Source organism: Halichoeres trimaculatus, unplaced genomic scaffold (genome assembly GCF_033239565.1).
Source record: "Halichoeres trimaculatus isolate MK-OKI-2021-1 unplaced genomic scaffold, fHalTri1.1 fHalTri1_scaffold_227, whole genome shotgun sequence".
Lineage (NCBI taxonomy): Eukaryota > Metazoa > Chordata > Actinopteri > Labriformes > Labridae > Halichoeres > Halichoeres trimaculatus.
In genome coordinates this window covers 20001-32883 of record NW_027437222.1, presented here as the reverse complement: position 1 = coordinate 32883, position 12883 = coordinate 20001, and positions in this window count along the sequence as shown.

The window sequence follows — 12883 nt, the reverse complement described above, 5'->3', positions numbered from 1 at the left end:
GCTCCGTCAGGCTGGCGGAAGTGACACACACTTCCGGTGGGAGTTTTCAGAGTTGACTTCAAAACAACCGGTAAACATCCTTCAGTAATCGGTCAAACAAATGTCTGATGATGTTACTTTAAAATACGATAAAAACTACCAGAAAAGAAATAAAATTAATTTAAACTTTATTTTAAGTCACCTTTGAAAACATAAGAACTTAAAAGTAATGCTAAGTTAGCTAAAGCTGCAAATTAATACAATTATAACAATAATAATAATAAAAATAAAATAATTATTATTAATAATAACATTAATAATAATAGAATTATTATTTTTAATAATAATAATAATATAAATAATAATAAAAAATAAAAAACAATAATAATAATAACTTTAACATCAACCAGCAAGAAAAAGAAAAAGAAAAAATGGGTTTAGGAGCAGAGAGTAGGACAGCAGGTATAAAAAGACAATATTATAAGTGTTAATAAGATAATATATACACAATTATAATAAAACAATATAAAAGTTATAAAACTGGAAACAATAAAAAAATCAGGTTGATAAAATAAATAAATCAATTATATGAATAAAGTATTTTTTTAACTAAAAGGTAAAGGCAGAAATTGGTTTTCACACAAACTTGCATTTTTAATGACACACCAGGGACTGATAATAATATCATTTTCAAACATGTGAAACATTAAAATTAAAAATAAAGGCTCAGCCCGGACATTTTACTGTCATTCATAGCTTACATTCAGATTCACATTCCCTTATTTTAACCATTCAAGCACAGCACAGTTAAAACAGTGCTGCTTGGTACAGATACATAAAAATAATAATAATAATAAAATACCTGTAACAGGTGCAGAGAGATGTAAATAATATATACATAAATTTGATGAATATCATAGATGCTGTGAGTGGTTTCATGTGTAAACCATGGTAAAATACTACATGACAGCTACAGTATTATGTGTTTGGATGGTGGTTACAAAACTTTAATCTAGGCTGCGCTGCTTTCAGCTTTTATTGAACATTAAGGCCTAACTGGATTTTATAACTATGCATTTTATTTTCTCTCTGTATTTGACATTTGGTTGACTGGATTTTCAGATCATTGTTTTAACTCCAAATCAGTTTATAAAGTCGATTTACCTTCATTTTCTACCTAATGCTGCCTCAGCTAATCTATTTGACGTGCTTTTATTTTGAAATCTCATCGGATTGTTGTTTGCGGTTTGATTTCCGTCACCACGCCTTCTCCTCGACAAGTGCTGACATGCTCCCAAACAGGATGCTGCTGTCTCACCCTCTGACTCTCTGACTGTCTTTCTGTTCCTCCTGTGGTTTGTTTAATGAATGTTTCAGATTTTCAGCAGAAATTAAAGAAAATGAGGATCTTCCTCTTTTTATGCATCAGAAACACAAAGTGATGACTCATCTCCTTAGCAGAAAACCTGGTCCTGGTTTCCCTCTCTGTGGTCCACATGCAGGGTGAGTCCTGTTCAGTCTGTTTTCACCAAAACAAGCCCACCACCCAAACACACCCTGCTCCTTATCTCACCTCTGGACACAGTCGTTTCCTCCTCATGTGACAGCTCCTCCACACAGGAACCAACAAAACACACACACACACACACACACACACACACACACACACACACACACACACAGATACACACACAGATACACACACACACACACAGATACACACACAGATACACACACAGATACACACACAGATACACACACAGATACACACACTCACCCAGCGGGCCTCCCCCTCATTTCCTCCTCACTCTGACACATCTGCAGCAGCTGTGATCCAGCTCAGAGTGATCCAGCTCTGTGTGATCCAGCTCTGAGTGATCCAGCTCAGAGTGATCCAACTCTGTGTGATCCAGCTCAGAGTGATCCAGCATGGATCGGGCTGTCAGAGCGAGCTCTGAGCGTTACAACACGCTAACTGCAGACTGAGTGACAGGACTGTCAGGAGCTTTAATCTCGCTGTCGTTGGTGAGTCACGCTCAGGAAGATCCACCTCTGAGGTCTGAGGCGTGGTCTGAGTCCACAGCACGGTGTGAAGGTCCCTCAGGGTGTGACCTCGGTCCACTGTGGGGGCCTGTCGGATGTTAACCTGAGCCCTGTTTGGATCCAGGGGATGATTCAGTGTAAACTTCCTTTAACGTTGTGATTTATCAGCTGCACATCCTGAGCTCTCAGGGATGAACCGGCTGCAGAGTGGGTGGAAATGGTTTCTACGCTGATGCTAACGTGGATCCTGATCCTCTTCAAACAGTGACTCAGAGTGAACCCTGACTCTGTCCAGCTTATGCTCAAAATTGGCCCTGATGGAGTATGAAGACCTGTGAGAAAAGTTTTAGAGAGGGTTAAAGACACGGTCACAGCAGCGGAGTTTCACACCCTGCTGGTCGTTAATCTGCAGATTAAACCTTTCAGGAAGTGAACAGAGCCACAGCAACCAGTGGGATACTCTCTGTTACCTGCACAGGTGGTGCTGCAGGCTGTCCTACATGATTCATCTGTGCTGGAAACAGTTTTTTAAAAGAGTCTAAAGCATGAAGGATTTGACTTTGTATCCCTGGATGAGGATAAGAAATGAGGAACGAAACGAAGAAATGAGGCTCAGCAGAAAGTCAACAACTCTTCAGCTGATGACTTTAAAAACCCAGAATACAGGATCAGAAAGACTTGAAAACAAATCTGATTAAATCCTGATCCTGATCCTGATTCTGATCCTGTTATAAAACCATCCTGACATATTTCCCCCACAGCGCCCCCTAAAGGAGAACATGTTCCCTGGTCAGAAGCAGAGTTTGTTGATGCTACACAGAAAACTGACCTCTGATCATCTGGATCAGAGACACCTTAGGGACAGGTGAGCTGTGATGTCATCAGTCTGTGACGATGGACCAATGAGGAGGTCTGATCTCACTGAGGGACTGAGGGATCACTCAGACCCCATCAGGTCTGTCCGGTTCCTGTGAGGACCCTCAGACTGCTCCTCTGGGTTTGGAGCGTCAGTAATCCTCAGATTCTGGTGATGGTATAAAACATAATCTGGGATTACAGGTGATTTTAAAGGTGTTATCAGGTTATGATGGGATATGGAGCCAGGAGGACTGACTCGGTGAATGTTTGTGATGGTTTATTTCTCTTCCTCTGACTCTCTGACTCTGTGTTTTGATGTTTTTAGAAACAGCAGCCTAACTGTTCAGGCTTTACGCCCTGCATGGCATTAGCATCCTAAATGACTTTAGCCCCCGCCGCCGTCCTGACCCCCGACCCTCAGATCATTGTGAGCCGCACACACCCTGAGCCGCGGGCTGGAGACAGGGGCGGCCCCGCTCAGCTGGGGGGTCAGGGGCTGTTTAATCGGCTGGAAACGGCAGCTTGTCTCCAGCCCCTTCCCACAGTGCTTTGTTCGTGGGGGGGTGGGGGGGTCTCCTCTCAGGTACATGCCCAGGCGTAGATCCTGAGCTCGCTCTGAGAGCGACGGACAAACGCTGAGCCTGACGTTCAGACAACACCCAGTCTGAGCGAGGAGGCGATGGATGTGGGTCAGGACTGAGAGCTTCATGAGAAACTGAGTCCAGGTCCAGTTTCCTCTGATCCATCCCGACAGTTTTTTTACAACCAGCCACAGCCTCCTCCTGAAAATCAGCCTCAATTTGACTCTTTTCATTTCTGTTGTTGTTCAAACAGTGACAGTAAGTAAAGATCAAAGTTTCAAAGAGACGTTTTTCTCTCATCTTATTTAAAATTTTACTGCTTTAAAGAAAAAAAACATTTTTTCCACACATGGCTTTAATTCCCTTTTCAAAAAGTTAAAATCAGAGTTTAGATAAAGATCCTGATGCTGCTGCTGTTGCAGAAAAAGAGGATTTGCACCTTTAGCTGTTAAAAATGTAAGTTTACTGATTTGTGAAGTTTTGCATGTGATGTCTGAACCAGGGGCGACATTAAGGGTGGGCCCAAGGGTCCCCGGCCCACCCACTTTTCAACAGACCCACCCTAAACTTTACTTTAATTTTTATATATTTCATTTTAAATCAGTTTAAAAAGATAATTGTAAAGTTTTTCACTTCAAGTTTATTGTGTTAACGTGGGTGCTCTTTCTTTGTGAAATGAGACGTGTTTTCTAGGCTTTCGGAAAGAAAATTGTGAAACATTAAGCTTCATGTGAAGAAAATCATTTTGGGAAAGAGTTTTATTTATTTAATTTGACCCTGGTTAATGTCCTTCCTCCTGATTTGTTGCCTCCTGATGTGTAAGAGCGCCACCCTTTGGTTGGTTGTGATTGCAGGTAGATGGGTTATAAACAACTTATATAAAGGTGAAAAAATAAACTAATTCATCTTTAAACCCACACAGAGTATTTAACAACAGTGTTTTGTCAGTTATTTTTTTATTCATTAAATCAACCATCTACAGACTTTTGTGTCTTAAGGCCCCCCAGAACTGAGGCCCTGGCTCCGCCCCTGGTCCAAACACTGATGGTAACATGCAAACATGGCCGTACTGTGCTCAGCGCTTCAGAAGTGACGTGATTATCATAACAACCTCTTAATCCCAGGCTCCGTCCACACAGATTACTGTCAGATTACACTGATATCAGTGTGGAGTCGATCTCCATGACCTTATCTGTGTAAGCTGTTGGGTTTTGGTGCCTTGCTCATGGGTTCCTGCAGCAGGAGAGTAAGCGAAGGCTGAGGGTCACACACACTCAGAGCAGAGAGACCCCATCACCTGCTGAGGCCGAGCCACTGCCGCCGCCATCTGTGCTGATGTCACCAGCAGCTCCAGGTCCAGACGGCGTCATCCTCATGGTTTCCTGCCAGCAGTGTGTGTGTGAGTGTGTGTGTGTGTGTTTGATCATGTGGAGGTCTGTGTTAGGGGCACACACACACACACACACACACACACACGAGGAGTGCAGCCCTGCAGCCACAGAGACGTGTAGCACCAGATCAGGTGAGCACACCTCTCCCTGTGAGCGCGCTCAGTGGGTCGTCTGTGCGTCTGCAGCTCTGATGAGCAGGGAAATAAAATCTGCCACCTTGTGTCTGACTCCTGCTCCTCCTCCTTCCTCCTCCTCCTCCTGCTCCAGTCTGTGCGAACACTCATCAACGCTCACTTCATGGTCCCTGAACTGGTCCTGGTCTCAGGTCTCCTGTAGGAAAACCAGCCGGTCTGGGTCTGATCTGGGTCCAGGAGTGAGTCCATAAACAGATCAAACAAACACGTTTCCAGCCTGAAGAAACAAACAGCTCTGCTTCACGTCGTGTGTTTCTTTCCATCTCTCATGGCTCAGATTTTCTCATCGCTGCAGACGTAGACTTAGACATTTCTCTGTGTGAGGTTCGAGGACGGTCATGGTCCAAACTAATAAAAAATGAAAAAAGTTTGGTTTGATCTCTGCTGTTTCGTTTGTGGTATCAGCTGAAAGTGATGCTGATCTGACTTAATATCAAGATCAATTAAAGGAGGATGAGAGTGGGGATGAAGTTTAGCAGCTTCTTTTCTAACTTTTCAAAATGAAATCTTTGGACAAACTGCGAGGCACCATCAGAGCTGTTGTTGAAATAAATGTAAAAAAAAACTTCCAAACTTCCAAAAAACTTGAAATCTTATCAAATGTTTTGTTTTATTTTTAGTATAAATGTCTTTTCAGACTGAATGTATGGATGAAATGTGTGTATCAGGTCGATGAATCCTTTAAACAAAATCGTTCAGATCAGAGTTTGTGTTTCGTGATTTTGGAGTTTGATGCATGACTCTGATCAGTTTTAGTCTCATTTCATTAAAGTCTCATCACTTCCTGTAAAATCAAGATTTCATTTCAAACTTTTTGTTTCTGCTTCAGGATTAAAGTGAAAGGTCGACATCACCGTCCGTCTGTCAGTCATCGTATCAGAGTCTGACGGCAGGAAGGAGAAACCCTCTGACAGTCAGAGAAAACCCCGTCCTGTGTGTGTGTGTGTGTGTGTGTGTGTGTGTGTGTGTGTGTGTGTGTGTGTGTGTGTGTGTGTGTGTGTGTGTGACTGCTGTAACCAAAACAGACGGCCTCAGTGTGAGTCCACACACTGAAAGCTGAGCCAGTGTTGTGGTTGCTACCCTGACATCATCGGTTTCAGCCTCAGCTCGTCCACAGGCGGACGCCATGACACCCTGACGCCATGACACCCTGACGCCATGACACCCTGACGCCATGACACCCTGACGCCATGACACCCAGCTCCTGGTTTCCTAACTCCCAGAGGATCCTGATGAAAAACCCTGTTAACCAGTCAGCATTTTGCTCAGTGTAAAGGCTCATTTCACTGTTTTTGCAGCCTTCATCAAACCAAAAACTCTCTTTATAGTGATTTTAGTAATTTTATAAAAGTCTGTTTTGATTTCTCTCCTGGTTTTTCCTCTCAGTAGTTTGTGAGTCTGTGTTTTTCCCTGATTAAAACTCAAACTGCACTTTGCAAACAAACCTCCAGACACACTCAGACCCAGACGTAAAGTTTGTTTTTTATCGTATCTCCTGCGTGTTTTGAATCATCGTGTTATTCGAAACCCTAATCTAATCTCAATCTGCGTTAATCTGTCTGTTCTTTGGTTACTTCATTTGTTTATCAGCTCCTCCTGCCTCTTTCTCACCTGCAGCTCCCCCAGCAGCTCCTGCTGTTGGTGTGATAATGATCTGCTAAAGGGACGCCACAGGACACACACACACACACACACACACACACACACACACACACACACACACACAGAGCAGAGGGGGAACCTGGCACAGTCACCTGTGCACAGGTAAAGTGAAGCTGTCTGCAGCTCAGAGCTGACGGACACCTTATCAGGTGTGTGGTGTCAGAGGCTGCTGATTGGCTGATAAAGACGCTTCACGCTGATCGCTACAACCCAGATAAAATGAAAACGGGCCCAGCTGGTTTCCATATGCAAAACAACAGACGACATTTAGTCTGACAGGACTCTCACAGGGTGAAACTGCTTCTCTAATGAGCTGGACGTGTCCTGAATCACCTCCTGATCAACCACAGGAAACACCAGGAGCTGGGAATAAAAACAAAATGATAGAAATGATAAAAATGAGAAATGAATGAGAGAGAAACTGTGTTTTTTTGATGGAGGGTTTTTGAAGATGAGGAGAAGGTGTCGTCTGTAGAGCAACACCATTACCTCATCCATCCCACCTCAAACAGAGCCAGACAGATGGACCTGGAGTGTGTGTGTGTGTGTGTGTGTGTGTGTGTGTGTGTGTGTGTGTGTGTGTGTGTGTGTGTGTGTGTGTGTGTGTGTGTGTGTGTGTGTGTGTGTCTGAAAGACCACCTAATCCCTGTTATGATAAGTCAGATCCACACAGTGTGGAGGAATGTGCCTCGTCTGCTCTCTTGATGAGAAAACGTTGGTCGTTTGGTGAAATCTCTCCTCAGTGAGATCAGTTAGTGTTTAATAATTCAGCAGCAGCTTCAGCAGCTCGAGGTGGGAGAAAACCTGACAAAGAACGGGTCATATGTGGAAAACTTCATGTTGTGATGGTGAAAAAGCCTGAACAGCTCCCTGCAGCGTCTCCTTTCTGCTTCGTGATGAGGGAAATAAAATCGTCTGGTCGTAAACCACGCAGTGTGAGTCCTCCTCAGGACGGTGCTGAGTTTGTTTCTGATGGAGGGATGTTAACACAGATACAGACTGTAACCTGGATCTCCGCTGACATGTTCAGCTGAAGGTCCCCAGTTTACACGGTCACTCTTTAGACTGGAACACCAGGACCTGACAGAGACCCCTTTAGACCGAGCTGGTGCTGGTTCCAGACCAGGTCCTGACTGAGCTCTGGTTCTTTGTGTTTCCAGGTGCTCAAAACTGAAGCTTAGCTAGCTCCAGCTCTTTACTGAGCCAGAGCGAAGCACAGGGTGGGCGGGGCTACAGTGACCATCGATCAGTGGTTAAAAAATATTTATTCTTTAGAAAGGAAAGGTGCTGAGTGAGTTGTCTGTTGTTTAGTTGGTCTTTCTGCATTATGAAAGTTCAGGAGCACAAATCAATGCTCCAATAGATCAGGTCTGTACCTAATCATTTTTTTATTTTATCATTTTATTATTTTATCATTTTATTATTTTATTATTTCATTATTCTATTATTTTGTTATTCCATCATTTTAGGATTTCATTATTTTATTATTATTATTCTATTATTTTATTATTCTATTATTTTATTATCTTATTTTTTCATTATTTTATTATTCTATTATTTTATTGTTTCATTATGTTGTTATTTCATTATTCTATTATCTTTTATTATTTTGTTTTTTCATTGTTTTATTGTTTTATTATTTTATTTTTTTATTTTATTATTTCATTATCTTATTATTTTATTATCTTATCTTATTATTTCATTAATTTATTATTTCTTATTTCATTATTTTATCATTCTATTATTTTATTTTTTCATTATTTTATCAATTTATTATTTTATTATCTTATTTTTTTTTAGCATTTTATTATTTTATTAATTTATTATTTTAGAATAGAATAGAATATACTTTATTGATCCCCCTTGGGGAAATTTTTTGCCACAGCAGCTCACAAAAAAGTGCAGTAATGCAATACAATAAAAATAGAATAATGATAATAGAATATAAGAATAAATATTTGAAGAAATATAACAAATACAAGAGGTGGAAAAGAAGAAAAACAAATATTGCTATTTACATATTTATACAGGAGTGAGGTATATATACAAGATTGGTACAGGAGAATGAAAATGAAAACCACAATTATTATACAATTGTTATACAATATATACAATTTATTATCTTATTTTATTCAACAGACTACACAGCCTCATGCTGTCTGTCTGATTAATCCTATTTACATGACAGGATGTCACTCGCTCCTCATGCTCATGTGTTCACATCTCTCCACAGTTGGCAGAGCTCCGCCCTTTGGAGAGTCTAATCACTTCCTGACTCTATGTCCAGACATATTTTACAATCCCTGAAAAAAATACACAAGAACGTCAGCTGTCAATCATCATTAAACGTTACATAAAACCTCGTTTTTAACCTCGTGTAACTAATGAAAACAAAACTATTCAGAAAAAAAAGGACTTGGATACAAGACAGCCAAATGATATCTTCAAATCACCACAAAAATCAGACGTGAGAAACATTTCTACCAGGTGTATTAATTTTTTAAAGTTTGACCACAGCCCATCTGGAATGACTGGGGAGATGGATTTTTAACCTATACTGCAGCCAGCCACCAGGGGAGCAGTTTTTGTGGAGACCTCACTTCGAGTCGAGTGAGAGGACGTCCATTTGTTTTACAGTTGGTCACAACCACCACAAGAAACACCAGGAAAAAAACTGACTTGGCTCCGTGCTGATGGAAAACCAAACTGCTTTTCAGGAAGAACGTGATCAGAGGTGAAAAAGGGTCAGAGACACATTCACACCATCCGGCTCAAAGGAGACCATTGGTTAGAGGGTACTAAACCAAGACCATCACAGCTGGGGTCAACTTATAGAGGAAGGGGAGATGGAAACACTGTGGCTGCTCCACCAATCAGAAACATGTATCTAGCAGGCTCCACCCCCTAAGCTCCTGGACTAACGGAAAGTACCACTGAGAACTAAATCTCTGTGAGCAGAAAGTTCCTGCCTCAGAAACCCTGACATGATATCCATCGTTTTTGTCGTGCTGAAAGTGAAAGTAAATCTGTGTCGTACAAATAATCATCCATCCAGCCTGTACGCGCTAACATGACGCCATGAATTAAACATCTCAGGGTCTGAGTCATCCCAGGCCGCGCTCGTCGTCGGTCTCAGGGTTTCAGGGTTTTGTGAGGGATTTCATGAGACAGAAACCGGCTGAGGTCAGTTTATCTGGTCCAGTGATAAAGGAAATGAGAATCAGTTCCTCTTTAACCAAATTACACAACTTCTCTGGGAACGTTTCCAACCAAACCTAACGGCGGAGGAAGGACTCCAGACCTGAACCACGCCGCAGAGGATCCACGAGACCTGAAACCAAACTGAGGGATGAAAGTCTGTTTGATCTGCACCTCCTCAGAAACAGATTCATCTCTGTAAGATAAAAACCAGAGCATAAAACACGTCTTGGTGGCTGTCGGCAGGTATAAAGTGTGATAGTGAGGAGCTTCAGGACAGAGGAGGAACGTCTCTCTGAGCTGAGCCGGTAGTTTTCCAGATGGATGGCTCATCTTCAGATTCTGCCCAGAGACACTGCACCCCCGTCACCACGCAACCCCCCGAGAGCTGCTTGTTTATACCAACAGGAGGCAGCGCTGTCACCGCGCTCCGTCCGTGATCGCAGCCTCAGGGGCTCTCATGTTAACCCCCGGGGAGGCCGCTGTTTAGCTCCCACAACAATGAGCTCATCGCTGGAGGAACTCAGCATCACCAGGGCTGAAACTGGATCCTCAGACCTGCCCCGCTGTTTCAGGGCAGCAACAGGACCATGACGCCTGGGTAATCCAGGGAAACAAGCCCTGTACGTTCAGAGCTTCACCGTCAGCCACTATCAATAAAACAGGAGGAAAATGATCACAGATTATCAGATTATTACAGAGTTATCATCCCTCTGAATAACGTGTCAGCCTGTTCATTTAAACTGAATAATCATGAAGTCAGTGAATCAGCACTGGGCCTACTCTCTGTTTGATTTCCTGAATTTCTCCGTCAGACATGAATCAGAAACATCACTCAGCTCATTTTTTACTTCCTCCCAGTTTCACTGATAAACAGCTCATGTCAGAGGAGGAGAAGGCAACGTAACCTGGATGTGGGACCTCATCTGACTCTGTTTTCTGCTTCATCATGCAAACATGATGTAAAGTCATCTCAGGTCAGACAGTCAAAGGTCATGTGAGGTCATGTGAGGTCATGTGAGGTCACACATTGTGACAGCAGCATCACAACATGATGTTTTCAGGAGTGACATAACAGGAGCTGAGACTGTAGGTGCTGAACAAACCTGAAGTTATATAACAGGACGCATAACTCTGTCAGGTTAGAGTGATATAATACCTGTGTGTGTGTGTGTGTGTGTGTGTGTGTGTGTGTGTGTGTGTGTGTATGTGTCTCGTGTTCATCACTTCTTAAAGTAGGTTGAGGTCGTTACATAAAGTTAGACAAACATGGAGTTAAACCTTTACAGGAAACACACGTCGTGTTTGTTTGTGTTGACTTTGTTTTGATCAGGGCTTGATTGGAGGAAACTCTGATTATCTCTGACATCACTTTACCTGATGCACCTGTCTGCTGTGTTTCTCTACCTGTCTCCATCTTCAGCCTCAGTCTGTCAGTCTGTGTGTGTGTGTGTGTGTGTGTGTGTGTGTGTGTATCTGCTGATAACTCGATGACACAGTCGCTTGGCTCAGGTTTCGTGATCTTATCAAGCGATTAACAAATCCTGCCTGGTCATTGCTCAGCGAGCTGCCTGACAACAGAGGAGCTGTTTGTTTTGACTGAGTGCGCTGAAACTGGGCCACAGGATAGTCTGTCATCTGTGTGTGTACCAGTGTGTGAGTGTGTGTGTGTGAGTGTGTGTGTGTGCAGCTAGAAGCAGACTGTTTCAGTGCTTCATCGTGCAGAATATCTAATTTTAGCACAATACGGTGAAACAAACTCCTGCATGTTCATCTGCAAATCAAGTCTAACTTTTTGTTGATATCTCATCTGTAACTTTTCTCAGCAGAGCAGAGTTCCTGTAAGGAAAACAGACAACACAATGTCAAGGGTCAACGTTGTTGAGGGGGACCCCTAAAACTGCCAGCCCAAGGCAATACAAATAAATAAATAAATAAATAAATAAATAAATAAATAAATAAATAAATGCATGAATAAATAAATAAATAAATAAATAAAACCAGATCAGAGTACAGATCAGTTAACACAGTGAAACAGCAGAGATATTATATAATTGTACTTGTTCACTTATCAAAAACTGTTGAAATTAGCTTCTACACCTTTAAAAATAACGACAGACCCCTGCATCCATAACTCAGAGGCCATAAAGTTACCAAACACCTCCAACAAAAAGTCTTTCTGGTTTAAAACCATGATACACCTTTTACACTGTTACTCATTTATGTGTGTGTGTGTTTACCTTTAAGAGTTTGGCGGGCTTATCGCTGCTTGGTCATCATGTTGAGCTGGTTTCCTGGCAGATGGCGCCCTGTAGTGGACGAGGAAGGAACAACGCTCCCTTCAAACTTAACGTTGATATGAGTTGTATAAAAGTTTGTGAACAGAGAACGATTTGGAGTTTTTATTTATTTGTTCATTCATTTATTTATCTTGTAAATTACATTTAACTCCAAACCACACTTAACGGAATCGTAGTTGTAGCTCTAAGTTGTGGTTTCAAGACGAGGTCAAAGTTCATACGTGTTCTCGCCTGACAATAAAATAAAAACAAAATAAAAAATGAAATAAAATTAAATTAAATTAAAATAAAATACAATAAAATAAATAATTTAATAAATAAAGTAAAATAAATAATGTTTATTTTGTACCTGAAAAGAAAAGAAAAAAACAAGAACACCCTACAGAAAGTCAGAATTTAGAGTTTTAACAGTTTTATAAGTTTTGACAATGCTGTGAACGCGGTAGAAATTAAAAAGATAAAAAGTTAACTTTATAAATTTCTGTAACATATCCAAAAAGCAAGAAAAAGAAGTAAAAAGTATTAGATCAAATCCTTTCTCCAATATTAATCTTATATAAATAAGCTTCTTTAGTAAAACTTAAATGATAAATAAATCAGTTATTATGATTTTTGAATTAATTTATTTTATATCTGAACCTATCACATTTGCAGTTTGAAAAGCACACACAAGACCA